The 20,340-nt window shown below is 45.9% G+C and overlaps 1 protein-coding gene across 2 annotated transcripts in view; it reads right to left on the bottom strand.

Moving 5' to 3' along the window:
- Positions 1-17,701, bottom strand: part of ARHGEF10L (Rho guanine nucleotide exchange factor 10 like) — a 186,700-nt gene extending 168,999 nt beyond the window's left edge. Inside the window, exon 1 of one of the 2 annotated variants that reach the window (XM_043531746.1) lies at positions 17,462-17,701. The gene's annotated coding sequence lies outside the window, so the exon portion shown is untranslated. Of the gene's footprint in view, positions 1-5,414; positions 5,422-17,461 lie in introns of those variants that run through there. The other variant, XM_043531742.1, reaches the window with a different exon arrangement.
- Positions 17,702-20,340: the final 2,639 nt, after the last annotated feature.

Here is a 20,340-nt window from a genome sequence, read left to right as displayed (position 1 = left end):
GAAGCAAACCGCCGTTCCGGTGCTGCGTCCACGAGCTGCTGGTTCTACAAAGAGCTGGACACGATACTCAATGGAGACACAACCTCCACGGTGAAGGCCACTGTGGATACTGCGTTGGCTCACGTGTCAGATGAGAGTAGACCGAGCCAGGAGGAGGAAATCTTGGACGAAGACGGGGAGGGGGACCCAGAGGCAGAGGATGACTCGGAGGCCAGAGATGCAGGCAGCCAGGAGCTGTTTTCTACCCCGAAGGAGCTTGGCGAAGCGCAAACAGGAGAGGAGGCCCCTGGTAAGTGGATCTGATTTGGGGAATTGCTGAAGCGAGTTGTTGGGGGCAGGCGGGTTGCAGAAAGCAGGCTTGTCTCCCACCGCATGCTTCATCTGAGTGGTGGAACAGACTGTTGATAGACCCCCCCTCCTAACTTCACAGGAATCTCCCTCAGAGATCTCCAGGAAACTCTCGTGGAGACACGGGGCAATCCGCCGCAGGTTCCTTGGCAAGCTGCTTTGTTTTTTGCCCCATTAACGGTAACTTTCCCACGCCACTTTCCCATGGCGGGGGGGAGGGGGTGGCACTCCACTCTCTACCCACAGCATTCCACTCCTCCCTCCTCACAGTCCAGCACTGTGGACTCCCACTACCCACGGCACTCAACACCCATCCGTCGGCAGTTTGGCCCTGCTGAAGTACAGAACCTGCTGCATTCTACTCCAGAGGAGAAGGCTGGGTATGATCCCTGGACGTACACCAATCTGCAGCTGTCCCGGGACCCCTCCTCCTCTTGAGACCTTCCCTTCCCCCACCCCCTCCCCCACCCTGGTGATGAACTTTTTCATTTGACTCTTTTCTCTGGTTGTTGTCTTTCAATAAACGAACTGTGTTTGTTTGAAAGCAATCTTTATTCTATTAAGTAAAAGCAAAAAGAGCACTGCAAAGCAACATACAGTTATGTTAAGGCCCCTTCTTGCATCATGTGCACCAATCACCTCCTAGCATTATAAGCACTGCCGTCCTGAGCATAGCAACAAATATTAGTGGCTTTCAGCTTCAAATTGCTGCCTCAGGGCATCCCTGATCCTTCTGGCCCCGCGCTGCGCCCCTCTGATAGCCCTGGGCTCTGGCTGTTCAAACTCAGCCTCCAGGCGCTGAGCCTCAGTGGTCCAGCCCTGAGTGAAGCTTTCACCCGTCCCTTCACAAATATTACGGAGCGTACAGCACACGGCGATAAGCAGAGGAATATTGTCATCAGCCGGGTGCAGCTTTCCCACACACGCATTGCCAGCGGGCTTTTAAACGGCCAAATGCACGCTCCACAGTCATTCTGCACTTGCTCAGCCTGTTGTTGAACCGCCCCTTGCTGCTGTCAAATTGCCCCGTGTAAGATTACATGAGCCACGGCATTAAGGGGTGGGCGGGGTCTCCCAAGATCACCGTGGGCATTTCGACTTCCCCTACGGTGATCTTCTGGTCCAGGAAGAAAGTCCCTGTTTGCAGCTTCTTGAACAGGCCAGTGTTCCGAAAGATGCGTGTGTCATGCACCTTTCCGGACCAGCTTGCGTTAATGTCTGTGAAACACCCGTGGTGATCCACAAGCACCTGGAGAACCATTGAGAAATACCCCTTGCAATTAATGTACTCGGTGGCTAGGCGGTCTGGTGCCAGAACTGGAACATGCGTGCCGTCTATCACCCCTCCGCAGTTAGGGAAGCCCATTTGTGCAAAGCCATCCACAATGTCACGCACGTTGCCCAGAGCCACGGTCTTTCGGAGCGGGATGTGATTAATGGCCCTGCACACTTCCGTCAACTTGAGTCCAACGGTCAACTTTCCCACTCCGAACTGGTTAGCAACCAGTCGGTAGCAGTCTGGAGTAGCCAGCTTCCACAGTGCAATCGCCACGTGCTTCTCCAACCACAGGACAGCTCTCATTCTTGTGTCCCTGCACCGCAGGGCTGGGGCGCGCTCATCACACAGTCCCATGAATGTGGCTTTCCTCCTTCTGCAGCCACTGCTCGTCATCCCAGACATGCATCATGATGCGATCCCACCACTCAGTGCTTGTTTCCCGAACCCAAAAGAGGCGTTCTACTCTGTTCAGCGCCTCCGTGAATGCCACAAGCAATCTCGTGTTGTAGCTACTATGCGTGGCGAGACCAGTGTCGCACTCCCCTTGCCTTTGCAGTTTAAGGAATAACTCCACTGCCCTCGTGACGTGTTGGTGAGAGCGAGCAGCATATTGGTCAGCAGTGCGGGATCCATTCCTGCAGACCAAAGAGGCGGGACGCGCAGTACACAAACCATTGAAAGATGGTGCCAAATGCGGACGGAAGCACAGGGATTGCTGGGATGCGAAGCAATGCATCATGGGGCATTGGGACTGGACCCAGGATTCCCCGCAACCCCCTCCTCCTTCCCACAAGTCTTAGTGGCAAAAGAGAAAGAGGTGCTCTGTGGGATAGCTGCCCAGAGTGCACCGCTCTGAATAGCACCGCAAGTGCCACAAGTCTGAACACACTATTGCTCAGGCAGCTGTCAGGGTGAACACACAACAGCGGTTTTCCTTCGGCGCTCTCTGAGCGACGCTGCAACTTTGCAAGTGTAGACGTGCCCTTATATTCCCAGCTCTGCTACTCGCTCACTGCGGGACCTTTTATGATCTCTATATTACTGTAGGGCGTAGCAGCCCAGGTAATGATGTACCAACAGAGAATAAAGACAGTCCGTGCCCCAAGGAGCTGACAATCTAAGTGTAAGATAAGAGACAACAGCACACAAAGCACATTATGACAAACAGTATTCCAATCAGTACAAAAAAACCCAATCACGGGGTGCATTATAATATTTAAAACTGATGTTCATGAGGGGGGACCGTTTTTTAAAAATGTTATATCAATGGTACAGCACAATTTGTTGAGCTTGTGTGGATACTTTTCGAATTTTAGTTTTTTGGTGCAAAATAGTCAGACTTTGTGTTAGTGCTTTTGTTTGGGTTGCTGCAGTTAATTGACTAATTTGCTTATTTCCTCCTAGCCATTGGTACAAGGTGGTCGAATTAACCTGCAAAGAAAAACAAAAACTCAGGGCGTTCTTGGCATTTGCTCGGTGAACATTTTTATTTGTATGAATCGGAAAATAGTAAGTGGCGGTGGGGCTCTGCAGTATGGTTACATTGCACCTATATTGTTGCCCAGGTGCCTTTGAGTACACCTTTTGTTGCCACACAATATTTTAACATTTAATAATACAAACACAAGTCTTGTGTTGACTTTATAGTTTTTGCTAAAAGTAACAAATTATTTTTACCTTGCTGTTGCCATACTGGCAGTAATGAGTATTGCCCGATTTTTTAATTTTGACAAGCTGATGGGCTTTTTTTCATTTTTGCACTTGAGCTGTACCGTAACTTTGTTTGCTAATACCTTTATGTTTGTAGCATTTAGTACTTTAACTTTTGATTTAGGTTTACCCAAAGCAGGTTTTAAAACTTTTATTTTTTAGCCTTTTTTTGTTTTGTTTTTTTAGGCTACCCTTTTTTAATTTTTTTTTTTTATTTTTTGGCTGCTGAGCAAATGTAATAACCTTTCGTAGTTTACGTAAGGTAGTTTTAGGGCAGCTATACCTTTACTGCTCTGCCCCTTACCGTAGTCAGGGAAGGTTTTGTAATGGCCTGTCTTTATATATATTTATTTTTATACAAACCCCCAGGTGCATTTAGCTGGGCTTGAATGCTAGAAGTTGGTTGACTTGTTAATTATTACTGGGGGGGGGGGGGGGGGGTTAGTAATTAATGTTTTAAATTTTTTTTTGTAATTTTATTTTGTGCTTAAAATGTATGTTTATTATTGTTTTAATGCAGTATTTTTTTTAAAAAACATAATACACAACAATGCCAGCAACACAAAACATAATTTTGGTTGCGACAGTAGAGTCATGGTATTTTGAGTTGCTCTTCAGCGGGTACCAGCTTTTTTTGATTTTCTGGAAGACAAACGGAACATGTTTCTACCCCTTTGGGGGTGGCAGATTATTGCTTAAAATATCCCTTTCTTTTACAAATACCCTTGCTGACTGCAGGCAAAACAGAAAAATTACCCCCACATTTTCCAGCGGTTTTTTTTGTCGGTAGGCCATGTTTTAATGGCTTTTACCTTTTAAGGGTTTAGGGTGAATTAGTCCACTGTGCAGTTATGAGGTGATGTGCCTCAGTTGTTGGGGGTTTTTTTTAAATACAGCAGACCAGGTATGTAGTCGGTTTTTTGCTGTGCTAAGCTTTAAGTTGATTTACAGGTAATAGCTGAGAAGCATTATTACTAGAATGCCTTAAAGGTGGTTTGTTTGTGTTTTAAATTATATACACTGTACATTGTTACAGGGGTACTTATTAACATTAAATTTATTCCAATGTTTAATATTAACATTAAATTTATTAAAAGTATTTTGTTATACCATGCCTTTTATTTAGACATTTGTTTCTGAGGTCAGTGTGTTCAATGTTTTTTTGAAATCTTTGCATAGGCTTTTAAATTTAAATTATATTTTTGGGGTTTTGGTGAATTAAAAGGTCATGCATATAAGCAGACCCCTTTTGTACCTGTCTTCAGATTTCAGCACTGCATACACAAAAAACGGTATATTTTTTTCTCCCTAGGGTTAACCTGTCCCTCTCTTATTCTTAGGTTAGACTTTTTTTTTTTTTTTAAACACTTTATTTGGAGGAAGAAAAGGAGGACTTGTGGCACCTTAGAGACTAACCAATTTATTTGAGCATAAGCTTTCGTGAGCTACAGCTCACTTCATCGGATGCATTCAGTGGAAAATACAGTGAGGAGATTTATATACACAGAGAACATGAAACAATGGGTGTTACCATACACACTGTAAGGAGAGTGATCACTTCAGGTGAGCTAATACCAGCAGGAGAGTGGGGCCGGGGGGGGGAGGGAGGAGGGAATCTTTTGTAGTGATAATCAAGGTGGGCCATTTCCAGCAGTTGACAAGAACGTCTGAGGAACAGTGGGGCGTGGGTGGGGGGGGATAAATATGGGGAAATAGTTTTACTTTGTGTAATGACCCATCCACTCCCAGTCTCTATTCAAGCCTAAGTTAATTGTATCCAGTTTGCAAATTAATTCCAATTCAACAACTACAATACCCACCTGCTGAAGTGAAGAAACAGATTGACAGAGCCAGAAGAGTACCCAGAAGTCACCTACCACAGGACAGCCCCAACAAAGAAAATAACAGAACGCCACTAGCCATCACCTTCAGCCCCCAACTAAAACCTCTCCAACGCATCATCAAGGATCTACAACCTATCCTGAAGGACAACCCATTACTCTCTCAGATCTTGGGAGACAGGCCAGTCCTTGCTTACAGACAGCCCCCCAACCTGAAGCAAATCCTCACCAGCAACCACACACCACACAACAGAACCACTAACCCAGGAACCTATCCTTGCAACAAAGCCCGTTGCCAACTGTGCCCACATATCTATTCAGGGGACACCATCATAGGGCCTAATCACATCAGCCACACTATCAGAGGCTCGTTCACCTGCACATCTACCAATGGGATATATGCCATCATGTGCCAGCAATGCCCCTCTGCCATGTACATTGGTCAAACTGGACAGTCTCTATGTAAAAGAATAAATGGACACAAATCAGATGTCAAGAATTATAACATTCATAAACCAGTCGGAAAACACTTCAATCTCTCTGGTCACTTGATTACAGACCTAAAAGTCGCAATATTACAACAAAAAGGCTTCAAAAACAGACTCCAACGAGAGATTGCTGAATTAGGATTAATTTGCAAACTGGATACAATTAATTTAGGCTTGAATAAAGACTGGGAGTGGATGGGTCATTACACAAAGTAAAACTATTTCCCCATGTTTATCCCCCCCTCCCCCCCCACTGTTCCTCAGAAGTTCTTGTCAACTGCTGGAAATGGCCCACCTTGATTATCATGACAAAAAGTTTTTTTCCCCCCCTCCACCCGCTCTCCTGCTGGTATTAGCTCATCTTAAGTGATCACTCTCCTTACAGTGTGTATGGTAACACCCATTGTTTCATGTTCTCTGTGTATATAAATCTCCCCACTGTATTTTCCATTGAATGCATCCGATGAAGTGAGCTGTAGCTCACAAAATCTTATGTTCAAATAAATTGGTTAGTCTCTAAGGTGCCACAAGTCCTCCTTTTCTTTTTGCGAATACAGACTAACACGGCTGCTACTCTGAAATCTTTATTTGGAGGGTTATAATTTGAGCCTTTTGCTTTCAGGTAGTTTGTTTGCTGACCAGTTATGTTCTTTATTTGCAGCTTTTTTTTACTGCCATTTATGGGCAGGGTTTTTTTGTTTTTTTTTTATTAGTTAGGTAATTTGCATTAACACAGATGCTTTTTGGCTTGCTTTTGGATCCAAACCTATTAGCAGCTCAGAGACTCTGTCTTAAAAGGGACACAATTAACTTCCACCAGAGTTTTGATTACTTTTTTACTTTTAATTTTTGCTTTTAAAACAAACAGCAATCTGAAAAAGAAAACACAACCTATGATGGCTCCTTTTTGAAGCCCTTGCAGGATTTTAATTAAGTAGCTGTTTTGTTTGTATTTCTTTATCCCTTCTACAATATACACTGGACGTGTCCTGGGGGAAATGCACTTTTTTTTTTTTTCATAGTTTAACTTCTAGAACATTAGCCATATTAATTTTTACATAAGGTGTAACTGGTTTTTTGTGCTTACCGAGTTTTTATGTACCCTTACCAAAGAGACAGTCTGATTACTCAGAGCCACATTCAGGCTCAGTGTTTTTAACATTGCCTTTTTGTGCACCTTACCCCTGCTTGTGCTCCAGAGGCCCACTGTCCTTTTTTTCCTTTTTTCCTTTTTCTTTTTTTTTAACTGCAGCTCTTGGCTGCCTTTTATTACATTGATGACTTTGTTTTTTATTTAAAAACATACTGAACCTTATAAAGCATTAAGGCACCTTAAGGGTTAAATGCTAAATACCAAAGCCAAACAATACTAGTTACCTGTGTCTGGCAAAAAGTTTGTCAGTTTTGCAACTTTGAATGAAAGATCTAAATGGATTTTTAGTGGTATTATTTAAAATCAAAACAAAACCAATTCATTTTAAACCTACAAAACAAGAGTTTTACAAACCGGGAGTGCTGATTTAGGTTCTTAAAACTTTACATATTTACATAATATATTTACACAGCTGTACACAGATTACATCTTTTTTTATACATTTGGGGGCAGTTCTGTTCAAATAGAAACCCCATTATGTTCTTTTAGCAAATTTGACTAAATTGTCCATTGTCAAATGATTTAAATTAGATTGTTTCTTTGCCTGGATTACTTACCGACATTTCTTTGGAAAAGGACCCATTTTCCCTTCAGAATGGCTGCAAAGAAACCAAGAATTTTTTTCCTATAACACTTTTTTTAAAAAACATTTTTACAAAGTTCAACTGCTTAATTCCCTTTAGCTTTTGCAGAGTTCACTTTTTTTTTTTAATTACTTGCTTATTTTTTTAAATGACATCTTCATTAACTCAGATATCACCATTCCAAGTATTGTTCCAGGGATTTGAATTCCCCAGGCCTGTACTTACTGCTTCCCTGCCATTATGCCCCTCAGGGCTCCCAGCAAGATTTTCAATTTTTTTATTTGTTGCCTGCTTGCTTGTCTGGGCCCGATCCTGCTTTCCTTGCTGATCCGACACAGGCTTTGTTCCACTACCAATTTAGCAATGACAGTGGGCTCCTCAACTAGCCCCCACACCTTCTGGTCCCTTTTTTTAAACATTTTTTTCAATTGTGAAATTACAACAATATTACTTACAAAAATAAAAATAAACCATACTGCCCAAACTTCTATATTCTTTGTTCCACTACCAATTTAGCAATGAGAGTGGGCTCCTCAACTAGCCCCCACACCTTCTGGTCCCTTTTTTTAAACATTTTTTTTAATTGTGAAATTACAACAATATTACTTACAAAAATAAAAATAAACCATACTGCCCAAACTTCTATATTCTTCAGAGTTTGGTTTAACACAGCAAGATCTGTTTAAAAGGAGTAATTTCTTGAACGAAAGGTAGTGATCCTTGTTCTCCTCCCTTGGAGGTATCATCTTTGGATTGCTTTCTTCTAGCATTTTCACACGGGTGCTACCACTGTTTGCCCACGCTCCTATATCCTTCAGAGTTGGGTCTCACAAAAAGTATTTGCCCAAAACTCCTGTATCCTTCAGACTTGGGTCTCACGTAGAAAATACCACCTGACACTCCTATACCCTTCAGAGTTCAGGGTCAGATTGAGAAATTCTTTTGTTTTACTCGATTCCCACCGCAATTCTCCACCAAAAACGTTATGCTTATAAGAAGCACACGGAAGCTTTTTAAAGGGGATACGGCAATACGCCGCATTTATTGAAAAAAGAAAAGGAGTACTTGTGGCACCTTAGAGACTAACAAATTTATTTGAGCATAAGCTTTCGTGGGCTACAGCTCACTTCATCAGATGCATTCAGATGCTCACTGGATCGGCGGGCGGCGATCAATCCAGCAGGGGTTGATTTATCGTGTGTAGACTAGACGCGAATAAATTGACCCCCAAGCACTCTCCTGTCGACTCCGGTACAGTACTCCACCGCCGTTAATTATTGTTATTTTTCTTTTCTTTTTTTGCCGAGCGCGTGTAGTTGAATTCGCGTAAGTTAAATGCGCCTATGATGCGACTCCATTGTCAGGCACAGGAGCAATCACCAGGTCAGGAATAAGCAGCCAGTGCCTTCTGCTGCTGCTGAGCTAAAATGCAGCCCTAGAGGCTCCTTGCAGCCTATAGGGTGGGACGGCCAATCAGGTGATGCTAGAGCAGCCCAGCTGGGCTCATTAACTGGCCTGAGGGCTGAGCCGGCTAGCCCCAGGTTCAGGTGAAGGAGTGCGGGCCCAGAGTTCCTGACAGATGTAATGCTGGCCACACACCATTTTTGGCTGCTGTCATAAATGAGGGGGGGACTCCCTTTTCTGGACACCCAGCCAGCCAGTTAGCTATCAAATCCCTGTTAGTAGCTGTTCTCTACTTGCTTTCCCTGTAAAGGGCTTACAAGTCCACAGGTAAAAGGAAGGGAGTGGGTGTGATTTTATGGAAGTCTGTTTATGAGTGTAAATATGATGTAACTGGAATATGCTTTATGCAAAAGGTCTCTTGGAAGGTATCATTACAAAGTTTATAATCCACTGAGTGTGGTCATCCTATGTGTATGAATGGATCATTCTTGCGTCTGAAACTAGGAATATGAAGCATAACTCCGAGGTCCTATTGTAATTATGCAAAGTGTGGGCCATTAATGGGGGCTTGGAATCTTGATGGCCCCCATTGACTAGGACAAGTGACTGTAGATGGCTCTGACAAGTTTCAGCTGGGGGGGGAGGGGGGAGCCAGGTTAGTCAGTTGCAGCAAAAACAAGGAGGAGTCTTGTGGCAGGTGCCACACAACTCCTCCTTGTTTTTGTAGATGGCTCTGTTTACCTGCAGGCCTCCACTGCATAGATGCGGGCCAGGCCTAAAAGAATGGAGGGGGGCTTACAGGACATGTGAATGTGTCACAGGATACTGGAATCCATCTTTGACCTGGTGCTTTTCCATTTAGAAGGAGGGGTGGGAACCCAGAGAGAGACAAAGGGTTCCAAAGATATCAAAGGGGGCGGAATAGGACAAAGGGGGCTGCCAGTCAAGCGCCTCCTCTCTTGGGACCTGCTGCAGCATGTACACTCTGAAACTGCACACGAGGGAGGGGAGCTGGGCTCTGTCGAGCACCTTAGACGCTCTGATGTTGATGCAGAACGAACCCAAAGTCCCATGGCAATACACCCTTCTTTATAGTGATAAGTTCCCATACAAGTCTATGGACCTTGCTGTGTCACACCGGAGACTGTCAATTATAAGGTATTCAACGTTGCTCTTAATTAGCATTATTCTGAGTTGTTACCAGGAGGATTTGCAGCTGTCTCTTATCTATTCCGTTGGCTCAACTCCTTATTTTGTCCTTGGGGTGTATGCCTTTGCTTTAGGGTCGTCAATCCGCCATCCGGGTGAAAGCTGGCACCTCTTGACTCCTCCACTCCCTTCTTGACCATCTGGCCTAGCTAGCTGTCCTTTCTCATTTAATTACCAGACATTCTTTTACTCACAACAAACAGCAAACAAGGCAATTACAGCCATAAAACTTTTATTTGTCACGAACAAATGTTAACACAGTCAGCAAAAAATAAACTCAGAACAATTTCTTCTTACTAAAGTCAAAGTTAGCAAAATGGAGTACAATTTTATTTGAGACAATTGGCCTACACTATGTCTCACCTTCCCCCAGAGGATCCGAGCACGTCACCAACATGAATGATTTATCCTGAAGATGCCCCTCCTCGAGAGGGCAGGACAATTATCCCCCGTTCACAGATGGGGAACTTAGGCCCAGAGAGATTAAATGACTTGCCCAAGGTCACATAAAGAGACGGTAGCTAAGTCATAAGTAGAACCCAGATCAGCTAAGTCCTAGTTCAGTGCCTTAACCACAAGACCATCCTAGCTCATTTAGGGGTTCTTTGGTGTTAGGGTGTATGTGTTTAAACCATGCTTTCTGCTAAGCACTGCACCCACCTTGTTATTTTTGTCTCCCCCACTGTCCCCCCGACTCACTTGCTTGTCTCACCCACCTGTCACGTCGTGTCTTTTAAACCGTTATGTCTTTGGGGCAGAGACTGTCCTTTCCTGTGTGTTTGCACAGTGTTTAGCTCAGTGGGGCCTGACCTGGCTGGCCTCTAGGCACCACCCCAAGATAAATGCTATTAAAGCAGGGCACCTACCATACTGGTCGTTAACAATGTATATTGTATCAGTATCCAAGGCCACTAAGGAGCTGCCTTGTTGTCACTATGCTGCACCCCAGTCATGATCAAATAAAGCTGCATGGTCAGCAGCAGGGACAGAACTCACATCCTCCTGCTCCCCAAGGACCCCATCACTTAAGCCAAAGGAGAATCCCCATGATCTTTCAGAAGTATAGCGGCTATGGTACATAGCTAAACTGTCCTGACTCTCTCCAGCAGGGGGCAGTGGTGCAAAGCCATGTTACTTCATGAGACTGTTTACATGTGCTAAGAACACATGCACACAACGGAGAGACGCACGCAAACTCACTGATGGGCTGTAGCCAGTAAGGTGTGGTTTTGCTCAGTTCAGTGGACCTCGTTTAATAGGTGCTTGTTCAAAAGGGTTCTGCGGGGCTGTCCTTGACAGTCACATCTCTGCCCATAACCAGAGGCTGCTGGAAATTACCCTTCCCAACTCTCTCAGTGGCTGGGCAGCTGCTAACCCACACATCACTAGCTTCTGACCAGTCACACCCCAGCGTTCTGCCTGCCAGACCTCAGTCATAAGAAGATATTTCATGATGCCACCTCCGCCCAGCTTGGCTTATTAAAAAAAAACACTTCATCAATTATTTCCTAACGAACCAGATAAACCAGACAGACAGCCCCAGCTAAATCTAAGGGAATGGGATGATATTACAGCAACACCCTGGCCAGACCCACATTGTTTTTGAAAAACAACCAACCAACCAAATCAGCCTTTATCAAACGAGCACTGCAGGGTGCTTTACCTTCTGGGGGGTATATCATCTGCCTGAGTTGTTCAACTGCCTCTTGTTCTTACCTCCCAGTGCCCTGAATCTGCAATCAGATCCACACAGGCAAACCCTAAAGCCCCCGTGACATCCCACTGGAGGCAACAGATGGCCACACACGTGCACGGTTCTAGCCACACGGATGCAACTGCACGAATGGGGCCGGTAGCGCTTCAATATTGTCCCACCTTCGCAGTGTTGCCAGCTCTCGTGATTTCATTGCAAGGCTCGTGTTACTTGCTGTTTTTACTACAGCTCTAGTTCCTGGAGTCAGGGGACAGCAAGAAAGAAAAGGGACATATCTAGATTTTGTGGCTGCAGAGAAAAGCTTGAAAATCCTTTAAAGGCTCAAAAGCCACAAAGCAAAAAAAACCAACAAAACAAAACAAAAACCCCATTTTTTTTTTTTTTAAATCTCATCATTATTTTTAAGACAATCTCATAATTTTGGGACCCTGCCTTATGATTTTTGGTCATTTTAAAGCTTTTCTCTGCAACCAGGAGGGCTAGAAACTTACTACTTTTTAAATGAAAAACAAGAATTTTGCCTAATCACATGACTCCAGCTGCTGGGGCTTTATTAATTAATAACAATCCCTAGCTCTTTTATAGCACTTGTCATCTGTAGATCTCAAAGTGCTTTACAGAAGGAGGTCAGAATCTTTATTCCCATTTTATAGATGGGGAAATTGAGGCACAGACAGGGAAAAGCAACTTGCTTAAAGTCACCCAGCGGCAGAACCAGAAATAGAATCCAGATCTCCTACAGCCCAGTCCAAAGTGCTAGCCACTAGTACACACTGCCTCCCAAAGAGCAAACTGTGACGAAGTAGGACTCTTCTTAATGTTTCCTCCGAATACTGTACAGGTGCCTCAGTTTCCCCTATGCATTTCTTAAGTCTCTAGGTGGTGGGGTAAGGGAGCGTAATTGTTGCAGAGCAAAGGGCCAGGGTACATAAATGACCGACACTCTGTCTCCTGGCAACTGCTGGCCTGGGCCCTTCCCCCCTGCAAGGTGAGAGTTAAAGGGTTGGAGAACAAAGGAATCAGGTGACCTCCTGGCCCGGGAAAGGGACAAAGTCCAGAGGAGGAGGGGCTGGAGGGGGAGTCAGTTGGGGCTGGCTGGGAACAAGGAGTGAAGTGCAGACGCGGTTGTCTGGCTCACTGCCCCCCAAAATGGACCTGGCTGAGGGGTCCTGTTCTCTGTACCTACAAGCTCTGTTTTAGACCGTGTTCCTATTATCTACTAAATCTCTGTTTTACTGGCTGACTAAGAGTCACGTCTGACTGTGAAGTTGGGGTGCAGGACCCGCTGGCTTCCCCAGGACCCTGCCTGGGCGGACTCGCTGTGGGAAGCGCACGGAGGGGCAGCGGATGCTGAATGCTCCAGGATCAGACCCAGGAAGGTGGAAGCCGTGTGAGCTTTTGGCCCCAAAGACAGTCTGCCCACAGAGAGGAGACTTCACCAGAGTCCTGCCTGGCTTCACAGGGAGCAGTTCCAGAGCATCGCCTGGGGACTCTGTGACACAAACATCACAAGACTCACAATAAAATCACATCATTGGACATCATGGGAATGTGCCTATGAGAGATGATAAAAAAAGAAATAGTCTGGAACAGGTTATCATTTTCTTTACTGATTTTCTTTTATTCACATAAATCAATCAAATTCTGACAGGGATTTAAATGACAAAGCTGTTATATTCTCTCCATATTAACAGCATCTACCTCCCCAAGGAAACCTTAGCCAGCCTGACTAACTGCAGAATGGGGTAAAATCACAACCAATCTCCCAGCACTTGATACCAGTCACTCCCAGCAGTTTGAGTAGGAACCAGTCAGACCCTGCAGAGAGAGACACAGTTGGGCCTTTGTACTTGATTTTGTTTCCTTTGCTCATTCTGAGAAGGAGGAACATTGAGGATTCCACAGTGAGCCACAGCTCCGAATGACTCAGGAGAAATGTTATAAGTGTTTAACGCAGCAGCAAAGGGTTAAGCCTGGGACCAGAGCACAGAGGGTTCAAACCAAAGGGCTGATCCCTGAAGAAGAAGTCTAAGCACAGCCCTGGGCCACTCTTCCTTCTCTCATTGTCTCCCAGGCTTGCATTTCCCTGGAGATGAACCTTTCCTCCTGCACTCTGGTTCTGGTTTTATTTCCTTGTCCCAACAAAACAGGATGGGAAAGAAGGAGAGCGGGTGTCTGCGTTCTTCCACTCTTAAGAGAACACACTAGCCACAAGTCAGGTCTCGTCATGTTGCACCGTCGCAAGTAAATGTCATGAACTCAATACCACCCTGCTATGTGGGCACTTTACTCAGTTTCAGAGTGCCTGCCTTCTATCAACGGAGCACAGGTCGATTCCTTAGCGTGCTTGAACCAGTCTAAGAGTGACCACTTGTAAGGATGGCAGCCAGTGCTTAATTTGTAATGAAAGAGGTGCTGGGGTTCAAGCAATCTTTTTACATTCATAACTGATGCAGCAAGCCCAGAGATGCCAGGGCTATGAACTGCCTGAGACAATTTCGGTCAGAGAGACCGGTCACAGAGCCACCTTGGGACTGTCACCTGACGTGTTGAATTTACCTCTGAGCCCATTTTTCCTGCCAGCTTGGGACTCCAGACCCCTGCCTTGTTGAGCCAGACATGCTAGCCTGCTCCAGCACCCAGACACCCAATTCCCAATGGGATCCAAACCCCAAATAAATCCGTTTTACTCTGTATAAAGCTTATACAGGATAGAGTCATAAATTGTCCACCCTCTAGAACACCGATAGAGAGATACGCACAGCTGTTTGCTCCCCCAGGTATTAATCACTTACTCTGGGTTAATTAATAAACAAAAGTGATTTTATTATGTATAAAAAGTAGGATTTAAGTGGTTCCAAGTAAGTTACCAAGCAAAATAAAACAAAACCCGCAAGTCTAAGCCTAATACATTAAGAAACTGACACAGGTAATATCTCACCCTTAGAGATGTCCCAATAAGCTTCTTTCACAGACTAGACTCCTTCCTAGTCTGGAGCCAATCCTTTCCCCGGTACAGTCCTTGTTAGTTCCAGCAGACATCTTAGGTGGAAAGCAGGGGTGTTCTCATGACTGCGACCCCCTTTGTTCTGTTCCACCCCCTTTTGCACAAGGCGGGAATCTTTTGTCTCTCTGGGTCCCCACCCTTCTAAATGGAAAGGTACCAGATTTAAGATGGATTCCAGTACCCTGTGCCCTGGTCACATGTCCTGTGAGATCCCAGCCTTCGTTCTTCCAGGGCTGGCCCGCACACACCCAGGAAGGTTTGCAAGTAAACAGAGCCATCTACAACCAATTGTCCTAGTCAATGGGAGCCATCAAAATTCTAAGCCCCCATATTCCTAGTTTCAGATACAAGAATGATATGTTCATACAAATAGGATGAACACACTCAGCAGATTATAAGCTTCATAGTGATACCTTCCAAGAGACCTTTTGCATAAAGCATATTCCAGTTACATTATATTTACACTCATAAGTATATTTCCATAAAACATTATGGAGTGCAACGTCACACTGCCAAGCCCAGAGGTGCTGGGGCTATGAACTGCCAGACCCTGGCACAAATTAAGCACTGGTGGCAGGGCAGCATTTTAACTAACCCAATTTCTAAACTAAACTAAGGGTGCTTCTGCACTGCAATCTCAGAGCCCAGGTCAATTGACTTGGGCTTGCAGGGCTCGGGCTCTGGGGCTAAAAATTGCAGTGTAAACGGTCAGGCTCGGGCTGGAGCCCAGGCTCTGAAACCCTGCAAGCAGGGAGGGTCTCAGCCCGAGCCCAGACTGTCTACACTGCAGTTTTTAGCCCCACAGCAGGAGCCCCGCAAGCTGATTTGGGCCAGACATGGGTCTCTTATTGCAGTGTAGATGTACCCATAGTTACACTGGTGCATGCAAAACAAGGCCTCGGCACCTGGGAATTCATCTGCCCTTCCGAAAACACTGCCTGGAGTCAGCTCTGTTAGCTCTTTGCTCCCTCTCAGCCCAATTTCCTGCCTCACACTTGGAGTCATTCGCCCCCGGGCAAAGAGGAGAAGAGAATCAGTTTGTCTGCATGCTAAGCCCGGTCACATCTGGGTTCTCAGGAGCCCCTGCTCCCCTCTCGCCACAATAATTCGACAGCAGAATAGCCAGGGAAACTTCTCCCGCTTCCTGGAGCAGCAGGGCTAGAGAGCACTGCAAAAGGGACTCAGCACCTGCCCAGGAGGGAAAAGTGCCTCAAAGTATATAATGGTGACTAACTACGGGTATAGCTTATCCTCCTTTCTACATGGGAAGAGCAGTGAGGACTAATGGATAGTGCACTAGACTGGAGGCCTGGGTTCTATTCCCAGCTCTGTCACTGACCTGCTGAGTGACCTTGGGCAAGTCACTTCCCTGCTCTGTGCCTCCGTTTTCCCAAGCTGTAAAATGGAAGTAGGGATCCTGACCTCCTTTGTAAAGCACTTTGGCATGCGCTGATGAAAAGCGCTATATGAAGGGTAGGTTTCAGAGTAGCAGCCATGTTAGTCTGTATCCACAAAAAGAAAAGGAGTACTTAGAGACTAACAAATTTATTTGAGCATAAGCTTTTGTGAGCTACAGCTCACTTCATTGGATGCATTCAGTGGAAAATACAGTGGGGAGATTTATATACACAGAGAACATGAAACAATGGGTGTTACCATACACACTGTAAGGAGAGTGATCACTTAAGATGAGCTATTACCAACAGGAGAGTGGGGGGGGGGACCTTTTGTAGTGATAATCAAGGTGGGCCATTTCCAGCAGTTGACAAGAATGTCTGAGGAACAGCGGGGGGGGGGGGGGAGGAGGGAGAATAAACATGGGGAAATTGTTTTACTTTGTGTAATGACCCATCCGCTCCCAGTCTCTATTCAAGCCTAAGTTAATTGTATCCAGTTTGCAAATTAATTCCAATTCAGCAATTCCAATTCAATCTCTCTGATCACTCGATTACAGACCTAAAAGTGGCAATACTTCAACAAAAAAACTTCAGAAACAGACTCCAGCGAGAGACTTCTGAATTGGAATTAATTTGCAAACTGGACACCATTAACTTAGGCTTGAATAGAGACTGGGAGTGGATGGATCATTACACAAAGTAAAACTATTTCCCCATGTTTATCCCGCCCCCCTCCCCGCCCGGCAACTGTTCCTCAGACGTTCTTGTCAACTGCTGGAAATGGCCCACCTTGATTATCACTACAAAAGGTTCCCTCTCCCCCCGCTCTCCTGCTGGTAATAGCTCACCTTAAGTGATCACTCTGGTTACAGTGTGTACGGTAACACCCATTGTTTCATGTTCTCTGTGTATATAAATCTCCCCACTGTATTTTCCACTGAATGCATCCGATGAAGTGAGCTGTAGCTCACGGAAGCTTATGCTCAAATAAATTGGTTAGTCTCTAAGGTGCCACAAGTCCTCCTTTTCTTTCTACGAAGGGCAGGCGTTATTATTTTACTGATATAACTGCATCCAGATAGGGCACTTGGACCCAGTCTACTCAAAGCAACACAATTTCCTAACGAAGACAAGCCTTTCGCTGTAAAGAAAATCAGCTGGGGAATCAGAAGAGGGCCAAACTTCCCACAGGAGGTTCCCTCGCTCTGATCCTTTGATACACTTGCCAAACCACCAGATTTCATCAAAATCCTATCAACCGTACAACACACTCAGCCAAGCGCAGCGCACCCACTCCGCCTGGGAAGACAGACAGTAAAAAGCTTACTTGGTTCCTTTCAAATCCTCCGCTTGCCCTTCGAAGAAGCGAGCCCCCTGGTGCTGCAGACAAAGCTGACTTCGCTCCTGTGTAGGATACTGGTTTGGTTTCTCTGATGTCTTGTTTCTTCCTCCCAGCTGCGGCAGCTCAGGGACACAGGAGTCTGGAAGCTAGTCAGACACTTGCAGGAGGAGCAGAGAACCTACAGGTATGGGCATTACCTGTCTCCGGAGTGACTAGTCCTGGCTCAGCATGGGCTCGGCTCTCTGAGTCAGCCAGTGACTTAGGGCTAGGAAAGAGCTGGGAATTAAAGCTGTCCTGGCACCACCTAATGGATGCCTAGAGGCAGAAATCCTTCCTCCTTCATTGTCAGCTGCAGAATCCAAGTCAGGATTAGAATGCATCTTGGCACCAAGGGCTAATTTCCGCCTTTGGTGTCCATTACCAGCAAGGAAGGCTGTTTGCTGAGGACAATTAGCCTGGGTCCCCTTCATCAAGAGCCCCTGGAGAGGCCTCCCTCATGTGTACACACTAATAATTAAAACCACTGTAGCAGCTTTGAACTGCGCATTGCCCAGTGCAGGAGGTGAGTGCTAGCAATATTGGTCAAAGAAGGCCAACATTCTTAAAAGTACCAGTGGTTTTGGATACCTCAGTGTTTGGGAGCAGCAGGGAGCTCTTCCCTCCCCCTCCACAGACACACAGACACCCCCCAAAGGGGACAAATCTAGCCCACTGCCTAGACAAGCCAGCGCAGGCCCTGATTCTGCAATGAGCTTTGAATGGGCAGCACCTGGGGCCCATGCAGAAGCCCAATGGAGTCAATTGGACTCGACATGCACAGAGCCCCTTGCAGGATTGGGGCCTTACACACTTATTTTGGAAGAACTAGCTTTAAGTGACCTCTTCTGCCTTTCCTCTTGAAGGACTTTGGAGCAGTAGCTTTAAATAGGGCCCTGAGGTTCAAGGGTAGAGCACTGGACTGGGACTCAAAGGGCATCGGTTCTATTCTCAGCCGAGCTGCCAGAGGATCTTGGACAAATGGCTCACCCTCTCTCTGCCTTTGTTTCCCCTCCCACCTGCTATCTGGCACATAATCTATTTGGAGCAGGGACGTCCCATTGCTCTGTGTTTGTACGGTGCTCAGTACAATGCAGTCCTGCGTCTCAGTTGGGGCTTCTAGGTTCTACTGCTACACTGCACATTTCATCAGTAGATCACAGGGCGCTTTACAGTGGTCAGGATTATTATCCTGATTTTACTGATGGGGAAACTGAGGCTATGTCTACACTAGAGAGCTTAGCCCGGCACAGCTGTACCGATGAAGCTATGCCGCTATAAGATCTGTCATGCCTGTACTGAGGAGAGACAGCTCTCCCGTCGACATAATTAATCCACCTGCAATGAGCAGTGGTAGCTATGTCTGCAGGAAAAACTCTCGCCAACATAGCGCTACGCACACGAGTGCTTATGTCAACGTAACTTACGTTGCTTGGGGTGGAACCTTCACATCCCTGAGCAACGTAAGTGGTAGTGTAGACATAGCCTGTGGCCCAGGCAGGGAAAGTGACTGGCTTACCGGTCACTCAGCAGAATAGGACTGGATCCCAAGTCTCCTGAGATGCAGTGCACTGCTCACTAGGCCATACTGTCTCTAAGAAATATCCCTAAGGCTGTAGGACCCTCCTAATACACACTAAATTCTTGACTTAAGACACTTTTGATTTTCATTAGACCAGAGTTTTTTGAAACAAGGACTTCGTTAAGACTCAGATACAACCCAAACCAAAAAAACAGCTCTAACTAACAGGCTGCAGAAAAAAAGTCCCCCATTACAGCAACGTCCATTCATAGCCTGAGCCACTGTATACTCACACTCCACCCAGGCACCAGGCACCGCCTTGGGCTCCTAGCATGTAAACTGCCGTGACACACACAGCTAAACACACCAACCTGTAATCAAAGCGCAATCAAAAAGCGGAGAGGCTGTGAGGAAAAGGAAGAAAACATTTACTTGCGGATGGAGGCACCGCCAGATATTGACATACCAGGTGCAATTTCCTGCAGTGGAGAGATTTCAGTCCAAGATTTAGGCAAAACCGAATAGACAGCCTATATGCTGTTTATTTGGAACTACAATTATAAGCAAAGAAAGCAGTCCAGCCTGGTATTAAGGTCGCCTGATACTTCCCAGCACAAGTTCCTCTTTTCTGTTTATCACTTTGCCAAGCTTTACCCATTGGGGCTGAAATTGTCCATGCCATGTGTCTGCCTCAGACCGAATTGCTTTGGAAAATTTCAGCCAAACCAGTTGAGCTGTTTCTGAGAACGAGGCTTGGGAAAAATACGTTGTTTTGCCCATGTTAAAAAATTCCGGTGACCTTTTCTTTGAGAAGCTCTGGCTCCCCCATGCTTTGGAGCGGGGACTTGAACTATGGCAGGGAAGTGCCCTTTGTGTCAAGGAGATGCCTTTTGTCATCCCTGTGAAAATCCACTCATGCTGGGCCAAGTTATGAGCTTTTGAAAAACTACAGGAAGTGAAGGGAGGGGAACCAGGTTACCATGGGGAGGAGTCAGCAGAATCCACCTGGCCCTAGGCAGTCAGCTCCTCTGGAGGGCGGTAGTACGTACCTCGGGGCACAGTCAGGGTTCAGAAGGTGGTGATATAAGCAACGAGGAGGAGGCAGAGCTTAGCTCAGCTCCATCTGCTCACGGTTGCTTCTCTTCTATCTGGAGGCTGGCCCAAGCAGGCAAATGCCCAGAGGCCATCAGCTTCCTCTTTGCTCTACTATTTCCGTTCTAGGAAGCAAGTGGTTGTTAACCACAGCTCCCAGGTGTGTGGGGGAAGGTCACTGCCTCCATCTCTGCTAGACATGGGTTTGGTGGGA

The sequence above is a fragment of the Chelonia mydas genome, chromosome 18, assembly GCF_015237465.2.
Source record: "Chelonia mydas isolate rCheMyd1 chromosome 18, rCheMyd1.pri.v2, whole genome shotgun sequence".
Lineage (NCBI taxonomy): Eukaryota > Metazoa > Chordata > Testudines > Cheloniidae > Chelonia > Chelonia mydas.
This window is presented reverse-complemented; position numbering and strand designations above follow the sequence as displayed.